Source organism: Pongo pygmaeus, chromosome 20 (assembly GCF_028885625.2).
Source record: "Pongo pygmaeus isolate AG05252 chromosome 20, NHGRI_mPonPyg2-v2.0_pri, whole genome shotgun sequence".
NCBI classification, from domain to species: domain Eukaryota; kingdom Metazoa; phylum Chordata; class Mammalia; order Primates; family Hominidae; genus Pongo; species Pongo pygmaeus.
The window spans coordinates 56641622-56663773 of NC_072393.2; the positions used below are offsets into that span (position 1 = coordinate 56641622).

General features: G+C 58.4%; 1 protein-coding gene across 2 annotated transcripts in view; it reads right to left on the minus strand.

The window, feature by feature from the left end:
• The window catches only part of LRRC4B (leucine rich repeat containing 4B), a 51168-nt gene extending 32336 nt beyond the window's left edge, over positions 1-18832 (minus strand). Inside the window, exon 1 of one of the 2 annotated variants that reach the window (XM_054464906.2) lies at positions 18342-18832. The gene's annotated coding sequence lies outside the window, so the exon portion shown is untranslated. Of the gene's footprint in view, positions 1-1684; positions 2347-18341 lie in introns of those variants that run through there. The other variant, XM_054464904.2, reaches the window with a different exon arrangement.
• Between the last annotated feature and the right edge of the window lie 3320 nt (positions 18833-22152).

Genomic DNA, 22152 nt, shown 5'->3' on the forward strand with positions numbered 1-22152 from the left:
CGAAAGACCCTCCGCTGCACACCCTCCTGTCACTGCCCACCCTGTCCAGGCCCTCTGGGGGCCTCACAGCAGCTTCAGAGACTTGAGTCAGACTCATGGGAGAATCTGAGGGAGAGAGAGGTAAGGTGGCAGACAAGACAACTGTGGAGGTGACAGGTGTGGGCAGGTGAAGGGGGGGCTGGGAGGCAGCAGGGTGAAGAGGGAGGAGACTAGAGCTTGTGTGTGAGGGTGGCTGGGGACCTGGCGGGGGGCGGCACAGGCCGAGAGGCCACCAGCTGCACCCCCTCCTTTGTCCTGAGACTGTGGGTGCTCCAGGCAGAGACAGCCCCGATGGGACTTGTGCCAGCTGCTGCCGCAGGACTGAGCTCGGTTCTCGGGGAGGGGATGGGGAAGGGAAGGGGGTCCAGGGACTCTGCCTGGGTTCTGGGAGGAAAGCGGACAGTGGGGACTCGGGTCCTCTGAGAAGTCACGCTGTACCTCCCCAATCTGTCCTGCCACGCCATTTCCATAGAACCAGAGAGCGAAAGGGGATGGGCGAGTCACAGCAACAGCAACGATACCAGTAACAATAGTCTCTCCGGAACACTGGGTAAAAGCCCTTGCAATGCAGCAAACTGTATCCCGGTCGTCTCATGTGAGCCTCATAACGACCATAGGAGAAAGCTGTTAGGATGCCCAATTTACAGATGGGGACACTGAGGCACTACGAGGGAAAACGGCCTGTCCAAGGGCACAGAGCAGGCCGGGAGGGTGCAGAGGGGGTACTTCAGCCTTGGGTCTACCCTCTGGCTCCCAGCTGTCCTTTGCACGCAGCATCTCTGAGTACACACAAATACACCCACACCAGCAGGCCCTGCCCCAACACAGCAGGCCTTGCCCCAAGAGACCAGGTCACACAAACACGCACACCGACCCACTCACACACTCAGCAGTGATGGGGCACACCCTCTCACAGTGGACTCTCAGGACCCCCGACACAGGCTCACCCCCAGGCACACGGCTGTGCACACACACAGTCACTCCCTCCTCCTGCAGTTTCCAAGACCATTTTAACCCAGATAAAAATGTGTGTGCATACGTCTGTGTATCTGAGTGTGTGTGTGACAGCGAGGGCTAGACAGAGACACAGAGAGAGACAGAGACAGAAGCAGAGGCGGAGAGACAGAGGGCAGGGGGAAGAGGGGGCTGGGGAGAGAAAGAGAGAGAGAGAGGAGAGAGAGGTTGATTCCGTGTTCACGCGGGCTCATTTTTCTCCTGCAGGGCTGGGGCCGTGTGTCTGTGTCTGACTATGTGAGTGCAGTGAGGGTCTTCATTTTCCTGAATATGAACAGGGAGGTCGATGCCCAGTCCTTATCCTGGGTCTGGGGCTCCCACCTCTTAAGACCCTGGCGATGATCCAGCCCACACCCTCTTAGCCAAAGGGCTGGCCCAAAGCGCAGGGCCTGGATTTGAGGCCGGGGGACCCCGCAGGGCCTGGGGGAGCCCACGGCACCCACCCCGGCCTCCAGGCCTGCCGCTGCCATGTCTACCTCCGCATCTGTCCCCAGCTCTCCCGCTGCCAGCCCGCATTCCCCCACCCCCATCACAGCTTCTGCAGTGACTCGGCCTCCCTCCCCTTCCCCCCCTCGCCCTCCGCCATCTCCCATCCTTTTCTCCCCCCAACCCCACGGTGGGGGACACTCACCCTGGTGGCTTGGCTTCCGCTGGGCCTCTCCCTGCGCCCAGGCCCCCCCCTCCACATGCCTCCGGCCAGCCGGGGTCTCTGCCTCCCCAGTTCTCCAGGGCTTCCCGTCGAGATCGTGCTGGGGGGGGCGCAGGGGCTTCTTGGGTCTCCCCGCGCCCCCCCCACTGGCCTGTCGCCCTTCCCACCCCTGGGGGGAGGCTGTCCTTTGGCCACTGCAGCAGTTCTCTCCTCCCCTCCCCGCTCGCCTCCTCCGGTCTCCTTCCACCCCCTCTCCCACCTCTAGCTCGACTCTCCCCCCACTGCAGCCTGCTTTCTCTCTACCCACCGACCCCAGCCCCCTTCTCCTCTCTCTCTGCCCCTCTTGGTCCTCCCCCTCCACCTCTGGTCCCCGTCCACCTCCTCTGGCCTCAACCCCCTCCTGAGTCTCCCCCCTCACAATCTTGCCTCCCTCGGGACCCCCAGGCCCCTTCTCTCCTTCTCCTCCATCTATTCCTCCCTCTTGCTCTATCCCTGTCACCCTCTCATCGGCCCTGAGCCCATCTCAGTCAGGTTGTCTGTCTGTCCGTCTGTCTTGGTCTCTTTCTCCCCAGCTCTGTCTGTCTCTCTCTTTCTCCGCGATTACAATTTCTAGTCACACGGCAGTGCAGAGCCAAGCTGTGCCTCAGCTCCCTCCCCCCCTACCCCTCCCTCCTTCTTTCTCTCCTTCTGAACGGGGAGGGCGCCTCTCCTCCCTCCTCCTCAGCCTCCCTTCCCTGCGCCGCCGGGGGGAGGCCTCCCCCTCCCCCGCTAATCAAAGGCTCCGTTATCTAATTAACCCATTGGTTCTGGGCAGCCGAGGAGGCAGCCGAGGAAGGTCGGGGGAAGTGGGGGAGGAAGGTTGCCGGCTGGGCTGCCCAAGAAAGGGGGGTGGTTGGGCCGTGCCAAGCCGGAGCCTCGTGGCACACAGACAGCCTCGTTGGCTGCATGACCGGGCTGGGCCACCGCTGACACCCCCCGCCCTCACTGCCGGCCAAAACCCCCCAGCATCACACCCCCCACCGGGTCTAGGCACACAATCTTGCCCAGGGTTTTCCTGCAGATGCCCCTGTACCCCAGGAACTCCTTCGAACCCCCACCATGCCACACAGCCTTTACTCCAACCCTGATATACCACACCTGATATACCAGCACTGGAACCTGCGCCCTGCACTGTCACCCCTGTCCCGTGGCTGAGGGCCAGCCCCTCTTCATGCCACAAAGACCCCCACCCCTAGAGGCACCCCTCTCCCTTGGACCTTAGCCAGATCCTGACATCCGCCTCCTGACACACTTCTGCAAAATCTGTAGGGCAGCCACGTTCATTCACTCAACTTATCCGTCCATCCATCCGCCCATCCGTCCATCCGTCTATCCATCCGTCCTTCCATCCGTCCATCCATCCATCCATCCATCCATCCATCCATCCATCCATCCACCCATCCATCCTTCCATCCGTCTGTCCAACAAATGTCTACCCAGTCCCTGCTATGTGCCAGACACTGGCCCAGGACACCCACAGGCCACAAAGGCACCTCTCGAGAGTGGGGCACATTGGTGAGTGCCGAGAGGCCTGGGTTTGAGTCCTGACTCTGCTGCCACTTCCCGTGTAACCTCGGGCCGGTGGCTTATTCTCCCAAGCTGCAGTTCCCTCCACTGTGAAACAGGGATAATGAGAGTATCTGCCTCCTAGGGCCGCTGTGGGGATTAAATCGCTAAATCCTCGGTAAAGGGTTCTGTCTTCACAACATATGCGGAATCAGACCCCGGAATCAGAGGATCTTTCTCCCCACGCCCAGGCTACTTCCCTGACCTGGTTCCCATCTCCCTCTTGAACGATTACAGTGTCCTCCCCTCCAGCCTCCCATTCCTACCTTCACCCCCACTCCCTGTGCGTTCCCCATGGGCAGCGAGAGGGATCCTGTCAACACCCCATGGACCCTGCCCCGCCTCCGCTCCACAGCCTTCCACAGCTCCCGTCCCACTCACAGCAGAGGTGAGGACTTCACTGCGGTTTTCAGGCCCCCACTGTCCCCCCAGCTCCTCCTCTGACCTCATCACTTCCCTCCTCCCCCTGCTCACTCGCTGTTTCCAGAACAGGCTGTGCACATCCCAGCCCCAGGGCCTTTGCACCTGCTCTTCCCTTTTCCTGGAATACTCTTCGCCGGTTGTCCACAGGGCTCTTGCCCTGCTCTCTATCAGGTCTGTGCTCCAATGCTACCTTCTCAGTGAGGCCGTCCTGACCGCCCCGCATCAAACAGCACCCCCATCCCTCTCCAGAACCTTCTCTGTTTCGTTTTTCTCCATGACATTTATCAGCATCTGAGCTTTTATATGGGTCTGTGCGCTTGAACGCAAGTTTCCCGAGGGCAGTCAGTTTGTGACTATTTGGTTCCCAGGACCCATAACAGTGCTGGGCACATGGCAGTTGCTCACCAAACACTGGGTGCAGGGATGGATGGGTACGTTATCATCACTGTGAGTCTATTTCCCCCCACGCTCACACACAGATACCCCCACTCTCCGTTCTGCACACCGAGCCAGGCCGCACTGCAATAGCTGCACAATGCAGGCTCCCAGCCCTGGACACCCTCAGTCCCCAGGTCCCCTTCCATCCCAGGAGGCTTGCTGGCAGAGGCAGCACCTTTTTTTTTTTTTTTTTTTTTTTTTGAGACAGAGTCTCACTCTGTTGCCCAGGCTGGAGTGCAGTGGTGCAATCTCAGCTCACTGCAACCTCTACCTCCTGGGTTCAAGCAATTCTCCTGCCCCAGCCTCCTGAGTAGCTGAGACTACAGGTGCCCACCACCACCCCGGCTAATTTTTGTATTTTAAGTTAGAATTGGGGTTTCACCATGTGGGCCAGGCTGGTCTTGAACTCCTGACCTCCAGTGATCCACCTGCCTTGGCCTCCCAAAGTACTGGGATGACAGGTGTGGGCCACCGTACCTGGCCGAGGAAGCACATCTCATGTCAGCTGGACACCAATGTCCCGGGTCACCCTCCATGCCCTGGGTCACCCTCCATGCCCCAGCACCACCCGGATGGCTAAGTCCTAGATACTACACCTCAGGTTCCAAACAGGAGGTCCCCAGCGCAGCTCTGTGCACCCAGAGGAAAGCTACCACTCTGCCCAAACCTCAGATACCACCTGCGTGAGCTACACTCCTGGATATAGCTGCATACTGACAGGGCACCTGGCCCCAGTTGTCCCCAGATAGAGCCCTCTGACCTGGATAACAGGAATGCCGGCTAACCTCATCTCTTCCGCACACACATCTGACTTGCGTGAACTCACTGAATAATGACACCACCAAAGGTGGTAACGTCCAACACAAATCTGGCACTGACTGGGCACCGTTCTGGGAGCTTTACTTGCATTAGCCACTGCAGTTCCCGTCAACCCTCTGAGAAAAGACTGCTGTTACACCCAGTTCCCAGCTAGCAAAGCTGACACACACAGAGGTACTGTTAGTTGCCTAATGCGAAACACACGGCTAGGAAGTGGCCCCTCCTAGGTCGGCCTCGCCAGAGTCCAGGGCCCCCAAAGACCCCCAAGTTTGGCCTGACAACAGCAACAATTCCCATGGAGGTTGCCTCTGTGTTGGGGGCAGGGTGCAGGCAAGGCCACAGGTGTGCTGAACAGCCACCCTTCCTCAGCCCCTGCAGTCACCCGCACTGCACAGGATATCACACGCCTGACACTCCACCACGGCTTCACGCCTGGCTGGCAGAGGCTCCATGGACTGCCCTCTGCCCCTGTGCACCCCTAGTAGTGATGGGAAGTACTGATTACGTGTAGGTGCCATGCTATCCACTCCTCAAGCTGCTGGCTTCTCCCCACGGCCCTGGGAGGAAGGGATGGTTCTTGTGCCCATTTTACAGATTCAGAGGTGAGTGGCACTTGCCAAAGGTTACATAGCCCTCCAGCAGCACTGCGGGCATTGGAACCCCAGGCCCGGAACTTAGCCAGGTCACCACGGTTGCCTCTCCCACCCCAGCTGCCCCAGGAGAGGGCCCATCACAAGGGTACACCTGTTCTCCCTCACCTGGTGCAAGGAACAAGCCAGAGGTGCAGACACAGAAGGACCCCAAAGAGGAGAAGTACGAGGGGCAGAGAGTGGCAGAGTCACAGGGAGACAGACACAGGCATACAAAGGGGCATGAAAGGGGCAGAAGGACAGGAGGCCCTGAGATGGAGCTGAGATCCAGGGGAATGCAGAGGCTGGGAGGGCCTGGGCACTCGAGGCGTGAAGCTGAGTCCTCACCGGCTTCGCCATCCTCCCCAGCCCCAGCTCTGAGAGATCTCGGGCACTGTGCCTGGGAGGATTCAGGCAGATGGCAGATCGGAAACTCGGGGACCCAGGGGAGGCGGGGTGAGGAGAAATGGGAGGCAGGGAACGTTCCTGTCAGGCGCACTCATTTTTTGGGGTGGGGGTGGGGGGGTAAATTCAGACGGCCAGAGGGAAGATAGGAAATTGACTACCATTGCAGCAAGAGGGCTGGAGGTTAGAGTTAGAGAAGAACTTCCCCACTGCGAGGGACTGGGGCAGAAATGGAGCCTGGAGCCCAGAAGGTGGAGAGGGATTGAAGCCGGGGAGGGATGAGCCCTTCTGTCCCTGGAAGCCGGTCCTATGGGAGAGACCTGGGTTCAGGGGGAGGGGACAAGGCAGTGCTGGCGTCAGGGACGGATGAGACTTCCCGCGTGTGTTTTTCTGAGCCAATCCATGTCCTGAATGCTTTCAAAATAAAAGCAGCCCCACAGCTCCAAGAATTGTCAGGCTTCTATGTTTGGAGGTAGAAGAACCTTAGGGAAAGGGCAGTCCAGGCCCCCTAGGGGCTGCTGACGAGGAAGCAGGACTAGGGACTTGGCTCAGCTCACGAGTTTCCGGGGCCACTGGCCACTGGCCACTGGCCACTGGGCAGCAGGACCAACAGGCGGCCCGTGCAGTGGGGGTGCAGTCGGGGTGGGGGTGAGCTGCAGTGGGTGGGGGTGAGGTGGTGACTTGCTTGGAGGGGGGCTGTCCTTTCCCGTGCAGCCACGCCGGCCTCCCCCAGGCTCCTCCCACCCACCAGGCGCCTCCCACCCAGGCTCTTCCCATCCACACCAGGCCCGTTCCCCTGAGGAGACTTTGCCCCTGCTGTGCCCTCGGCCAGCCAGGGGTGTGCTCTTCCTGGGGTCAGGGGGGCTCTGCGTTCCCACGACACCTCCAGGAGGTCTTCTTTGAGCTCCCCCTACCATCCCTATCCCTTGCCCTTCCTTTTCTTCACAGCTCGTGTCACGGCCACCCAGCACCTGATGCTCGGTGATTTGTTCCGGCGTTCATTGCCTGCCTTCCTGCTAAGAGGGGAGCTCCGGAGGGCTTTGCCGGGGCGTTCACGGCTGCATCCTCAGGGCCTGCCACAGCGCTGGCCCCTCCGAGCCTCAGTATTTGCTGCAGGAACGAGCGAGCCAGCGCCCCCTACCGGCAGTTCCTCTGCTGGCACCCGAGGCAAGGAGCCCTGTCTCTAGGGAGGCAAGTGTGGGGGTGGGGGAGCCGCCCGAGGGCTAAGTGAGAGGGTGGGTACAGGGTGGGCCCCGGAACGTCCAGGAGGGAAGCCAGGAGGAGGGAATGTCGAGCTGTTACAGAGGCCGTGGCAATGGGCCGGGGGCGGGGGGGCCCTCCTTCCTCCCACAACCGGCTGTGACAACAGAGAGGCAGGCTCAGCTCTGGTGGGTGAAGGACCCCTCTGAGTGGACTGGAGCGGGGCGGCTGGAGGCCAGGAAGGAGCTGCGCCAGGGGTCCGGGGGTAGAGGATGAGGCCGCGGCTGGAGCCACGGGGATGGAGAGAAGGGAAAGAGTGAACAGATAAAGCAAATTTGTAAAAGTGGCAGAACCTGGAGGCGGTGTAGGAGGTGAGGGAGAGGGAGGAGCCAGGCTCTTCTTATAGATCTGGGGTCAAATTCCAAAAGCCAGAAGAGGATGTGGGGCGGGAAGCAGTTACACGGAGAAGAGAATGCAAAAGTCCCTGCCACGGGCCCCCCAGCCCCAATCTCCACTCACAGGCGGTGCCTCGCTCTGGTCACACCCACAGGGCAGCAGGGGAGCTGGGGACACACCGCCCACCCGGCTCCCGCCCAGTCCCTGGCTGTGCCACCTTGGGCCAGCTGCAGCCTCTCTGATGATGCTGCACGGGGCTGTGGCAAGGGGGCCCAAGTAGGGCCTGGCACACAGCAAGTGACCAACAAGTGACATATAGGACTCGGAGCCTGGCTGGAAGCCGGAAAAAGGAGAAACCTGGGCTCCGACCCCCTGGTGCTGCCAATTTTCTGCTAGGAACAGTACCCTGCGGTCACTCCGTTTCCTCATCGGAGAAATGGGAATTAACAGCAGGTTTCAGAAGACAGGGGGCTGGGAGGGCTGGGTGGGGGGTGGTGGGGAGCCAGGAAGGGCTGAGGTGAGCTATTTACCAGCCAGTGGAGGACTACAGTTGACCCTTGAAGGAGAGGGGTTTGAACCGTGTGGTCCACTTATATGTGGACTTTCTCCTGCCTCTGCCACTCCCGAGGCAGCAAGACAACCGCCCCCTCCTCCTGCTCACAGCCTACTCAACGTGAAGACAATCAGGGGAGCCCGTTACGATGATACACTCCAGTTAGTGGCTAGTAAATGTATTTTCTCCTCCTTAGCATTTTCTCAATAACATTTTCTTTTCTCTAGCTCACTTTATTGTCAGAATTCAGGATGGAATACATTTAACATGAATGTGTTAACTGACTGTTTATGTTATTGGTAGGGTGTCCAATCAACAGGGCACTATTAGTAGTTAAGTTTTAGGGGAGTCAAAAGTTACATGCAGATTTTCAACTGCACAGGGGGCTGGCACCCCTAGCCCCCAAGTTGGTCAGGGGTCAACTGTATACATATGCACACACACACACACGCACACACACATACATATATATACACACACATACATACACACACACATCACACAAATTTCTGCTGGAGTGCAGTGGCGTGATCTCGGCTCACTGCAGCCTCCACCTCCCAGGCGCAGGTGATCCTCCCGCCTCAGCCTCCCGAGTAGCTGACTACAGGAGTGGACCACTACACCTGGCTAATTTTTTTTGTATTTTTGTAGAGATAGGGTTTTGCCATGTTGCCCAGGCTGGTCTCAAACTCTCGGGCTCAAACAATCCTCCTGCCTCAGCCTCCCAAAGTGCTGGATTATAAGCGTGAGCCACGGCACCTGGCTATATTTCAATATTTCAATGCATCACCATCAAATAGACTCTCTGCAGTGATGCAAATGTTCTCTCCGTGCCGTCCAGCACTGGCGGCCACCGGCCACATGAGGCTATGGAGCACGTGACGTATGTCGAGAATGAACAGGGACTAAATTCTTCATTTGACTTGATGTGACTGTTGGTGCTCACGCGTGGCAGTGGCTGTGGCAGCTACTGTGTTGGACAGCATGGATCTAACCACTGATCCTACTTGGAACTGCTTCTGCCTGAGTCCCTGAAGTGTCGCTCCGTCTGCTCCTTGGCCCTGCCCAGCTACCTCACAGGACTCTTATAGGACTCATGGACAAGCCAGGGAGATCACAGCTGGAGAAACGGAACGTTATGGAGAGTATGAGGCCCGAGCACCTGGCCAGCGCTGCCTTGGTTGCCTGTGCCAGGCCTGAGCTGCGGGAGCCGCCCGCAAGAGCTCATTCAGTCCCCGCAAGGGGCCCATGGCGAAAGCTGCTGCTGCCCATTTTACAGAAGGGCACACTGAGGCACGGTGAGGTCACTGCCATACCCATGGATAGCCAGATTTGGGTAGGCTTTGAGATAAAAACTGAACTTCCAAAAAAAAGAAAAAGAAAAAGAAAAAGAAAAGAGGGCCGGGCGTGGTGGCTCACGCCTGTAATCCCAGCACTTTGGGAGGCCAAGGTGGGCGGATTACCTGAGGTCAGGAGTTTGAGACCAGCCTGACCAACATGGTGAAGTTCCACCTCTACTAAAAATACAAAATTAGCCGTGTCTGGTGGCGGGCGCCCGTAATCCCAGCTACTGGGGAGGCTGAGAAAGGGGAATTACTTGAACCGAGGAGGCAGAGGTTGCAGTGAGCTCAGATGGCGCCACTGCACTCCAACCTGGGCAACAGAGCGAGACTCCGTCTGAAAAAAAGGAAAGAAAAAAACCTGAACTTCCAGGTCCCTGGACTGTGATTCTGTGCTGGGATGGGGCAGCTTAACACCCCTGGACTGAATTCACCCCAGAAGAGAACTGGGCCCTGGCCTGGCATTAGTGGTTTTTACAATAGTATTTGTTGCCAAGGCTCGGGCAGTGGGGCGTGAGAGTGAGTTTGCAGGTGGGGAGGGGCGTGGCCCCAGCCAGCTCTACTCATAGGGGTCCTGCCTAGGAAGGACGCTGATCTGATCTGTTTTCGCTCACAGGGTTGTGCATAGTTATTTTGCTTACAACAAAAGGGTGCTGCTAAAAGTCATAAAAAGCTGAAAACTATGTGAACTGGAGCAATACTTCTCAGACATGAATGTGTGTCCAGCTGTCTGGGAATCTTGTTAAGAGGCAGATTCTGGCCAGGCGCAGTGGCTCACGCCTGTAATCCCAGCACTCTGGGAGGCTGAGGCGGGCGGATCACTTGAGGTCAGGAGTTTTGAGACCAGCCTGACCAACATGGTGAAACCCTGTCTCTAATAAAAATACAAAAATTAGCTGAGCGTTGAGGCACCTGCCTGTAGTTCCAGCTACTCAGGAGGCTGAGGCAGGAGAATCGCTTGAACCGGGAGGCGGAGGTTGCAGTGAGCCGAGATTGCACCACGCACTCCAGCCTCGGTGACAGAGCGAGACTCTGTCTCAAAATAACAATAATAACAAAAAACCGCAGATTCTGCATCGCCATATCTAGGGTGAGGCTGTCATTCTGTTTCCCAGGGGATGCAGGTCTCACAGCAAGGGGTTGAAGGGTCTCTAAGTGCCCATCTCACTCCTATATTCCATTTCGGGATGAAGAATGAAACCCCCTCCTCTCCTCTCCAGAGCTCTGTATAGGGGTGTGGCTCAAGGCGGGCCTTAGAATCAACTAGACCTGGGTTTGAACCTCAGCTGCCACAGTTACTAGCCATGTTGGCTTGCAAAGGGAACTTCACCCCTCAGGACCTCGGTCTGCTCACCTGTAGGTGGGGAAGGTCTGATATCTGTGATGAGTTTAGGGAAATGCCTGGGGCATAAAAGGAAAATGCTCAGTGAACTTATTCCAGGATCCAGAAGATCCTCCTTCTCCTCATCTACCTCATCACACCGTCCTGTGAAGAGGAAGGATGGAGAGGTGGAAAGAGTGTTGGTGTTGAGGAAAACTGGGTTGAAACTCTGGCTGGCCACTTTCTCCCTGTGTCCCCCGCCCCAGGCTCCGCCTTGCAGTCTGTGAAGATAATGACACCTATTAATAGGAACCCCACCTTGTTGGGGTTCCTGGTGACCATGTACAGTGCTTGACACTTAAGTGACAGCTACATTAAAAGTTATCATTTATTCTCGGCCGGGCGCAGTGGCTCACGCCTGTAATCCCAGCACTTTGAGAGGCCGAGACGGGAGGATCACTTGAGGTCAGGAGTTCGAGACAAGGCCGGCCAACACAGTGAAACCCCCGTCTCTACTAAACATACAAAAAATTAGCCAGGCATGGTGGTGCGTGCCTGTAATCCCAGCTACTCAAGAGGTTGAGACAGGAGAATCCCTTGAACCTGGGAGGTGGAGGTTGCAGTGAGCCAAGATAGCACCACTGCACTCCAGCCTGGGTGACAGAGCGAGACTCCGTCTTAAAAAACAAAAAAAGTTATTTATTCTTACAGGTCAGAAGAATAAACAGTTTTTCCATTCCGTGACTCAGCTCCCTCCCCACCCAACCCTGCCACTTCTCTGCCATTGTAAATCCAGCATTTCTGGCTGGATCAAAACCACTCATCTGTCAAGGAGTGGGGGGCCCATGGGATCACATTTGGGGTCTTGCCCTTCCCACAACAAGATCCTACAACCCCCACGTCGGTGAGGGCTGATTCTCTACTGTGAGAATCAGCATGGGGAATCCTTTCCCTTCTGGTGCTTTAGAGGCATAAACAAGATTGAGAACCTGACAGCCCCTAAGTTATAGCAGCTTCAATGCCTTCAAAAGTCTAGACTTGTTGGCCGTGGTGGCTCATGCCTGTAATCCCAGCACTTTGGGAGGCCAAGGCAAAGAGGATCGCATGAGCTCAGGAGTTCCAGACCAGCCTGGGCAACATAGTGAGAACCCCCTCTCTAGAAAAAATACAAAAATTAGCTGGGTGTGGTGGTGCCTGCCTGTAATCCCTGCTACTTGGGAGGCTGAGGCAGGAGGATCGCTTGAGCCCAGGAGGTCAAGGCTGCAGTGAGCTGTGGTTGTGCCACTGCACTTCAGCATGGGTTAGAGAGCAAGACCCTGTTCTCCCCCAACCCCAAAAGTCTAACCTTCTATGAGTGTATTGTTATTAACAATCTAATTATTGTGATTATTAACAATTTTATGGCCGAGTGCAGTGGCTCACACCTGTAATCCCAGCACTTTGGGAGGCTGAGGCAGGTGGGTCACTTGAGGTCAGGAATTTGAGACCAGCCTAGCCAACACAGTGAAACGGTGTCTCTACCATAAAATACAAAAAAAAAAAAAAAAAAAAAAAATTAGCCAGGTGTAGTGATGCGTGCCTGTAGTCCCAGCTACTCAGGAGGCTGAGACAGGAGAATTGCTTGAACCCAGGAGGCAGAGGTTGCAGTGAGCCGAGATCGCGCCACTGCATTCCAGCCTGGGCAACAGAGTGAGACCCTGTCTCAAAAAAAAAATAAATAAAATAGAATTTCCACTTTTAGGGCCCAATGGACCAGTGCATTCTCCTCTCTTGGCCTCAGTTTCCCCCTCTGTAAAGCAATAGCCTCATGGAGGGAGGCGACCTGCAGGGCGGCCCACACCAGGGTTTAGAAATGGCTCTGCCATTTCTAGATGTATTATTTTGGGCAAGGGACCCCACCTCTCTGGGCCTCAGTTTCCCCATCTGTCAAACCAGGGATGATGGCTGTGCCTCCTTGCAGGGTTGCCCGAGGAATACATGGAAAAAATCCACATAAGAGGCTAAGCACTGAGCCTGGCTCGTGGCATGCTCTCAATCAGTTAGCTACGATCATGATCATCTCCAGCTCTGGAGAGAGGGTTCAAGGCAAGGGGAGGGCCAGTCTCCTCTGCATTTACCACCTGGGGCTGGCCTCTCCAGTGGAGCTGTGGCTGCACAGCCTTCTGACCTTTGTTGCAGTGTTTGAACAAGAGCTCTGGGGCCTAAGCTCAACTCCCTGGGCTGGTGCAGCATCTGGGGGGGCACAGTGAGCCTGGGAGTGGCTGGGGCTGTTGCCCCCTCCCGCCCTGCCTCACTCTCTTCCTCCTCTCCAACTAGGTTTTTTTTTTTTTTTTTTTTTTTTCTTTTGGCGATGGAGTTTTGTTCTTGTCATCTAGGCTGGAGTACAACGGCATGATCTCGGCTTACTGCAACCTCTGCCTCCCGGGTTCAAGCGATTCTCCTGCCTCGGCCCCCTGAGTAGCTGGGATTACAGACTCACACCACCACACCTGGCTGATTTTGTATTTTTGGTAGAGACGGGGTTTCACCATGTTGGCCAGGCTGGTCTCAAACTCCCGACCTCAGGTGATCCACCCGCCTCAGCCTCCCAAAGTGTTGAGATGGCGTGAGCCACCATGCCTGGCCTGTCTCTGTCTAGGTCTCTCAACCTCCCACCAGGATCCCAGATACTACCAGACACCCCCCATTCTCACTCTCAGCATCCCTCCTGGGGAACCAGCAGTCCCCTGGGCTCCTGCCTGCCTCCTGCGGTGAGCCCCCACCAGCCCCTCTCGTGGGTCTCCAAGGCAGCCCCTCCACCTCTGCCTGCCATGACAACAGTTGTGCGTGGGTTTCCAGGCAACAAGGGGCATCCTGCCACTCTTCTTACTCTCCTGCCACCCTCTGTCTGGCGGAGCCAGCCCAGCCTCAGGAATTGGGAGTAGAAGGGAAGGGAGGTTCTCCCCAGTGGGGACAGAGGGTCTCCAAACTCAGAGTTAATGAGGTTTCCCGTACCCCGCCAGAGAGGACACAAAGACGTGCCCCCTTCATCCAGCAAGGGTGATGGTGGAGGGACTGCTGCTGGGCTTGAGCGCTGCCAGGCACAAAGGGGAGCCCTGTCCTTTGCACCCCTATCTGGAGGTGAGGCCCTCCCTCTGGAAACAGGGTCCGCATGCCAGGTCCTCTAAGGCAGCCCCTGCTCTCCACCTGCTCTGGGGCCAAATGTGCAGCCTGGTGTACAGAGAAGCCTACCCCTTGCCTACGGGCTGTGATGCCACATGTTGGGGACAAGAGTGTGGGGTCTGTGGCCCACCCCAGCCATCAGCCAGCTGCGAAGGACAGGTTGCAACATGGTGCCTTCATGCAACGCTGACTTTCCAACACTGTGAGGGGCTGGCAGTTTCACAGCAGACCCTGGCCCTGGAGAATGGGTGTGTGCTCTGCGCCCTGGCAGTCTTAAGAACCACTTCTCCCAGAGAAGGATAAGACTTCCTGCTCTTGGCAAGGGAAGGAGGCCATTTAAGTGGAAACAGGGCCCAGTCAAAGTGAGGCTTGGAGTTAGGGCAAACTGATGGGGGGATGAAGGAGGAGGGGCAGAGAGAGGACCTGGCAAGGGAAACCAAGGGAAGGAGAGTGGAGAGGGTGACAGGGCACAAAGACGGAGCAGAGAGGAAGAGGAGCAAACAGCAGAGGTTGCAAACTCCTCTGTCTACGGAGCCCAGCAGGGAAGATGATCACGATGCTGGTTAGAGGGGAGAGTGGGGCGTGGTGGCCCTGCACACCTGAGCACAACCCACAGTTATCCAGGGGGAAGACGATTCCAAAAGCTGACAGTCTAGATTTTTATGCGAAATCTCTAATTTAAACAATGTTGGCAACAAATTAAACATGTTGAAAGCACTGGGGGAAAATAACCCTCTTGGGCCGCCGGAGGACCCCAGTGTAAGTGAGTCCTCAGGGATGTGGGGAGAGGGAGCCACCGGAAAGGAGCAGGGGAGGCGGGGAGGCAGACAGGCTGCAGGAACAGCAGCGAGAGGTGAGGGCGAGTGACACAGAGGGACAAAGAAGAGAGGCACAGAGAGCGGTGTCGAGCAGACAGAAATAGAGGCAGGTTTCACAGCAGATGGGTGGGAGAGGGAAAGACTGATGAATGAGTCCACAGACTAGACAGATGGGCCAGGCCAGCAAGACACGGGGCTGGGAGGGCGAAGGGTCAGTCCCAGGGAAGATGAGGGGAGATGGATAGGCGAGACGGCTTGACAGAGACAGGAGGTCCAAGTGACACCTTGAGACAGATGCCCGGCCAGAGAGAGTGGGGTGGGAAGGGGTGAAACATAGGCAGAGAGGATGGAGAGAGAGAGCCAGTGTGAGCTACACAGCAGGTGTCCTAGCAGGTGAGACAGGTGAGACAGGTGATTGAGGGGGTGGGGACCCTGGCAAGAAAGCAGGGCCAGGGTTCCGGAAGGGACTGAGGATTCAGCGGCCACCACCCCCCCAATCCCCAACCCACAGCACCTCTGCCTGAAGATCGGCCTCTCTGCATGGGCCCTGAGGGTGTGTGTGCGGGCACATGTGTGCACAGCCTCTGCTTGTGAGAGATGCCAGCGCCCTCTGACACCTGATGTCTTAATTCTGCTGACCTCTCGGACGGTGAGGAGGTCCCTGAGGAGCCCCATGGCGAGAGGAACACTCTCCGGGCTGTCTCTGAGTGGGATTAAGGGTGACTGCTGGAGCCCGATGGGGCTGGCCCTCCCTGCAGTGCACAGACGTGCCCCCCACGCTGGCACTAGGTTTGGTGTGTGCGCAGCTCTGTGACTGTCTTAGCGGCACCTGGGGCTGCATCTCTGTAGCTCTGGGGCCACCTCCGTGCCTTTTGCCTTGTGTCTGTCCGTGAGCGTGAGGCCACGAGGCCACAGGACCAAGAGGCAAGGGCCTCCTACCTTTGTCTCTCCCTCCAGGTCTGTGTACGAAGGACTGTGTGTGTCTCTGTGTGACACACGACTACAGGTCTGGGGACTGCTCCCTGTCTCTCCTGACCACTGGCTGACTGAGTGTGGGGGCTGCGTCTGCAACTGGGCCTCTCTGGTTCCACATCGGGGTCTCTGGCTGCCAGTGAATGACTGTGTGCTCGTGTGTGTGTGTGTGTGTGTGTGTGTGTGTGTGTGTACCTGCCAGGGGAATCTTTGCCTCCATGTGCCCCGTGTCTTCCTCGCACGCTCCCACTCTCTGTCGCTGACTTGGGGTCCCTCTGACAAGTCAGAAGCGGCCTCTAATCCCCCAGAACTCTGGTGGCCAGTGTCCCCCGGCTCCCTGCTGGCCCCAGCAGGCACCCCGTGGGTCTGCCCCGCCCTCCCTGAGTCTGTGGCTCCCTGCGTCTCTGCCTCACCCGCGTGTCTGCTCTCTGGGTGGGAGTGGCGTGTGTCCCTGGCTCCCCGACTCTTTCTTTCGGAAATTAAGTGAGTAACTCCGTGACTCCGTGCTGATGCCCTAATTGCCTGTATGTCTGTTTCGGAGGCTGGGTCCCTTCTCTCCCTCTGTGCCTCTTTCCCTGGCTCCCACCCTTCCCTTCCTTGTGTCTCTCTCCCCGCCTTTCGGCGGCTTCACTCTCTGTCCCTCCTTTCTCTGTGTGCGTTTGGACAATCTGGTGGCCAGGAGGAGAGGAGCCCCAGGGAGGAGGAGGAAGGTGGGAAGGGGAAGTGGAGGCTGCGGAAAGGCAGGTTAGAAGGCGAAGGCTGCGGAAGATGCTACAGGAAGAGGGAGGTGCGGTCCTGGCCGCGGTCCGGGGGTGGGGGGCGGGAGTTTTCAGGCTCCTGGACCAGGAGAGAAGCCGGCTCCGGCTACTCCCAGCTGCCTGGAGCCCGAGTTCCTGTCTGGCGGCTGCGCGGCCGGGACTTGGGATGTGAGGCGCATAGCAATGGGGCGCTGCGGAGGCGCCACTGCAGCTCCCAGCTGGAGAGGGGGGCGGGGAGGGGGCCGAGGGGCAGCCCCGAGGCTCCCTTCCCCCTCCCCGTTCCCAGCTGGGCTCTCCCCACGGGAATTCCCCACCCCGACAGAAAGTCACCAGAGGCTGCGGGGAGGGGGCAGGGAGGAGGGGAGGGCGCCTAGGAGGAGAGCAGAGGTGAGGAGGTCTGGGGAAGGAGATGGGGGTCCAGAGAGGAGGCGAAGGGGTGGAGGGGTGGGTAAGAGGCCATCCTGGGCTCTGGAGACTCGAGTCCTGGAGAGAGACTGGCTGGGCCCCTGGCAGGACAGGACCCCAGGGAGGCAGGGGCATAGAGATGGGGGAAACCCTGAGGGCCCGGGATTGGTGGTGAGTTGGAAGGAGACGTTCCCAAAAGGAGAGAGCTAGGATTGGAGGGGGTCTGAGATTGGGGAGTACTATGGGGTGAGGAGACAACGATGGAGGGGGTCTCTGGGTGAAGAAAGGTCATAGAAGGATGTTTCAGAGAGTGATGGGCTAAGGAGAAGGCGACTGGGGGTGTTGGGGAGAAAGGGGAGAGGCTGGGGTGCAAGGCCCAAAGAGGGGCGGGGAAGAAGTGGGAGGAGGGAGCTGGAGGAGAGGGCGGCTGAAGTGAGGGTCTCCTGGACAGAAGGTCTGGAGAGGGATATCTGGGGGATTGTCAGAGATGGGGGTTAGAGAATCCTGAGGAGCAGGTGCCGTGTCTTAGAAGGTCCTAGAAGAGCAGGTGTGAGGGTCGGAAGCCTGGGGAGGAGGCAGCAAATGGGGGGCGGGGGTCTCCAGGAGGAGAGGTTTCCAGGGGGGGAGGGCGGAGGGAGGTGGGAGAGGCAGTGGTCCTGGAAAGACACGTGCTCAAGGATAGAAGGCCCCAAAGCCTAGTGGGGTCAGGGAACGGGGGTCTTGGAGAGAGGGAGGGGCAGGGGTCCGAGCCGCTCACCAGGAGAGGCGGGGTGACCCCAGAGGGAGAAGGGCTGAAGACTGGGGAGGGGGTTGTCTCACTCCCCAATCACCCCCTCCGTCTTTCCCATTTTCACTTCCCAAACTCCCCGGTTCTCCCCGGTTGCCACGGCAACCGCTCTTGCCAGGCGCGGTCACCAAGGAAACCCCGTGCCCGCCTCTCCCCCCTCCCCATCACTGGCGTGCCCCCCGCACCCCAAGCAGCAGCGGTGTGGAGGGTGGGAGGGGCCATGGGGAGAGGAAGAACCTGGACTCCCGCCCCAGAAAGGGGGGTCCGGACCTACGCCCGGAGAGCCCCCCACCCTGAGCCTACTTCCTCAGCCCCACAGCTGGATACGCAGCGACCGCCGGACGCACCCCCCACAACCTGTCCCCAGGCAGCGGCGACAACCCCCTCCCACAGCACAGAACTCGCCCGGCCCGGAGAACCCCCACCCAGTCGCCTCCCCCACCGGCTTCTGCCTCCCATTAGGCCCCGCCCCCTGTCCTCTGCCATCCCCCCCATCTCGGAGGAGGCCTAAGACCACTGTCCCCCAATTAGCGAATGCCCCCCACCCACCCCCCGCGGTTCCGCCTCCGGCCCCCGCCCCCGACCCGTGCCCCTTGGCGGCTACTCACAGCGAGGAGAGGGGTTCCTTCCGGGGGGCAGCATGCCCGGCCCGTGGGGGGAGGACCCCCCCAATGAGGCTCAGGAATTTGGGGTGCAAGGCCCGCTGCGGGGAGGCGCGGGGGGCGGGGCTGCGGCCGGGCCTGGAGCCTCTCGCGCTCTCCCCCCTCCCCGGCTCCTGGGTGGGGAGGGGGCTTCCGCAGGGCGGCGGTGGGGCTGGGGGGGCCGCTCTGCCTCCTCGCCTCGCGCCCGCCTGCCGTCCGGCCCGGCGCCCTCGCCTGCCGCCCGCCTTCCTTCTTGCCTTCCTTTCTTTCCTTCTTTCTTTCCTGGCTTCCTTCCTTCCAGCCTTCCTTCCTTCCTTCCTCCCTCCTCGGGCCCGCCGGCGCCGCTCTCCCCCCACCCCACCCCCCCCCAGGCCCCGGCCCCGGCCCCGGCCCCCGCCTCGGACGGTGCGGCAGCGACCGAGAGCAGCCGAGAGCGGCGGAGACGGGAGCGGAATACTGATGATGGTGGGAGCGGGCGGGCGGAGGGAGGGAGCAGGGAGGGAGGCCCGGGAGGAGAGGAGGGGGGAGAGAGGGAGGGGAGGGAGGGCAGCGTGGAGAGGGAGGAAGGAAAGAGGGGGGAAGAACCGGAGAGGATGGGAGAGGGAGGGAAGAAAGGAGAGGGAGACGGGAGGGAAGGGGAAGGGGGGAGGAAAGAAGAGGGAAGGGGAGGAAAGAAGGAAGGAAGTGGGAAGGGGGTGGAAGAAAGAAGAGGGGGAGAAAAAGGGGAGGGAGCAGGGGAGAGAGGAGGGAAAGGGGAGAGAGTGTGGGAGGGGAGGGGGTAACTCCTGCAATAAGGTCCTGGATGAAGGCGAGTGGAGGGCGGGAGAGCAGGGGGAATGGGTAGAGGAGGAGGAAAGGAGGGAGAGGAGGAGTGGAGGGAGAGATGGGTAGAGAGATGGGCAGGAGAGGCCCAGGGGCAGGGAAGTCGGGGGAAAGAGGAGGTAGGGAAGGCCTAACTTTGAGGGCTGCAGGGGACAGAGGGGCCTGGAGGGCGGCGGGGGCTGTGGGGAGAAGAATGGGGGGTGCGGTGTGTGTTGTCAGGAAGAGCAGGGGAAGCTGGCAGGACCCGGAAGAGGCAGGAGGATCTAAGTCGGACAGAGATGAGAGGATGGAAGAGGGAGGGAAGGACCCGTCTGGGGGAGGGGGGAGGAGAAAGATCTCGGGGGAGAGGAGAGAAGCTGGGGAGCTGGAGCTTTGAGGGCCCAAGACTGGGTGGCAAGAGCCTGGGGAGTAGACAGAGTGGGGGAGGGGACAGAGGGCCTTTCTTGAACCCCGCTGTATGCCCGCTTCGTCAGCCCCTCCACCTCATGAAGAGAAGAACCTTCAAACCCATTTTCCAGAAGAGACCATTGAGGCTCTTGGAGGAGCCAGGATGGGGTTTGAATGCAGTCCTGGGCTAGGGGTACCCTGAGGGAGATGGAGAATAGGTCAGTTCCTAGCTTTCTTCCCTGGTCCAGACCTGGCAGGTGGAGGCGCCTGGGAGGGGCAGAGGGCACAGCCTGCAGCCTCCCTACTCACTCTCCTCTCACCTCCCCCAGGTGTTGGCAGCGGGTGCTGGGGACGCATTTAGAGCTGTGAAGCTGAGCTACATCTTGGGTGCAGGGAGGGGGAGGGCGGATGCAGAGGCCTCTGGGAGGTCACCGTGACCCTCCCCTCTACCTCCCGGGTCCACTACCCCAAAAGCTTGGGCCCCAAGGAAGGGGGACATCGGGAATCAGGGGCAGAGAAACCCAGAAGGAGAGGTAGCCCCTGTCCAGGACACTGAAGAGCCTTCCGGATATTAAAATTAGCACAGAAGTTTCATCCCTTCCTTGTTATCCCCCAAAACGCTGACTAATAACTGAGGACTCAGGAGAGAGAGAAGAAAGATGAAGTTTCCTTCTTTCAGTGCCAGGGGACCCGGGACAGACTCTCCCTCTTCCCCTTCTTGGAGAGCCCCAGGGAGGGAAAGTGTGGCCGTACCCCCGCAGGCAGAGCCTGGGGAGAGTCGGGGTTGGAAGCTGGAAGGAAAGTGGGCCAGACGCATCTATAATGAGCCAGGGTTCCCGAGAGAAGCCAGGTCACAGATGGGTTCGGAAGAGGCGGTTTCGGGTGGGCACTGGTGGGTGCTGAGCCCCGAGAGCTGCCGAGAGGGGAAACTGAGAAGGGGCTGGGCAAGGGCCAGGGAGTGGCAGGTGGCTGTGGTGCTTCGGGTTTCACCCGCCCCTGGCGCCGCTCAAGTCTAGTTCGCGAGACTGGACCAGTGAATGTGTGTGCGCACCAGGGTCCAGCACAGAGTAGGCCAGGACCAATGGTAACACCAGCAAAACAGAATCACATGGTGGCAGCCCGCGGTTCCTGCTGGTCTCCCACAGGCCAGATGCTGTGCCCAGCACCTCACAAGCGTGGCATCCATCCTGCAACCATGCGGTACTAACTCCTAGGGATGGTGGTACCTGGTGGGCACAGGTGAGAGCAGGCCCCTGATGAGCCCCGAGTTAACCCTTTGATTACAAGAGGGTCTCGGCTGGGCATGGTCGCTCACACCTGTAATCCCAGCACTTTGGGAGGCCAAGGTAGGAGGATCACTGGAGGTCGGGAGTTCGAGACCAGCCTGGCCAACATGGTGAAACCCCATCTCTACTAAAAATACAAAAATTAGCCAGGCATGGTGGTGCGCGCCTGTAATCCCAGCTACTCGGGAGGCTGAGGCACGAGAATCACTTGAACTTGGGAGGCCTCCAGAGGTTTCAGTGAGCCGAGATCACATTATTGCACTCCAGCCTGGGTGACAGAGCGAAACTCAGTCTCAAAAAACAAACAAACAAACAAACCAAGAGGGTCTCGGGTGAGAGGCCAAGCCATGTCAGGTGGGGCTGTTAGAGAAGCAGGGAAGTATTCCAATATTTTAACAACCAGCGAACCCTCTTGGTCCATGCAGCCTAAGTCTCAGCCCTGCCTGGAGGGTATGACTGCCCCTGTTTTACTGAAGGAGAAATGATTTGCCGTCAACACCCAGAGCTCATCAAGGGCCTTCAGCACCGGGCACTGTTCAGGGCCTTGAGAGCCCAGCCGGAGAACAGTAAGGAGACAGCCCCTGTCCCCGCGGAACTGACCCTCCAGCAGAGAGGATAACTCAAGGTCCTATTTCCAAGAGCAGTGTGAGCAATGAAGAAAGTAAGAGGACAATTAGGGAGGAGAGAAGTTGGTGGGAGGTCAGGAGGACAGACTTGAGGTGATCACGGGAGGCCTCCTGAAGGAGGTGTCTTTTGTGCCGAGGCCAAAATAAGGAGACAGCTCATTGCATGCACAGGGGCAAGCACCTGGGGCAGAGGCCCCCAGATGGCAGCAAGCTGGGCCCGTTTGAGAGATGGGAGCGAGACAGGTGTGGTGTGGAGGAAGAAGAGAAGCAGAGTGGAAAAAGATGAGGATGCGGCCCCAGGTTTGGCTCAAACACAAAACCAAACCTTAACGCTCCCCACCATCCCGTAAACCTTGCCCTAAGGCTTAACTCCAATCTCCCACTCAGGTGACTGTCCTGAGCAACTGGAATACTGATCCTCATTTTTCATTCATGTTGTCAACATGGATTGGGGCCTCTGATGTCCCAGAAATGGTATTAGGTAAGAGACAGGGACAGTGACCCTCCACAGTAATGAGTGCTCAAAGGTATTTTCACCATTTCAAAAAATAAAATCAAAAAACAAAAACAGACAAAAAAAATGGAAGTTGTACATTTCTTTCGGGATGGGATTTCAGAGGTTAAATTTCAAATTTCTTTGCTTCGGACTGTAAAAAA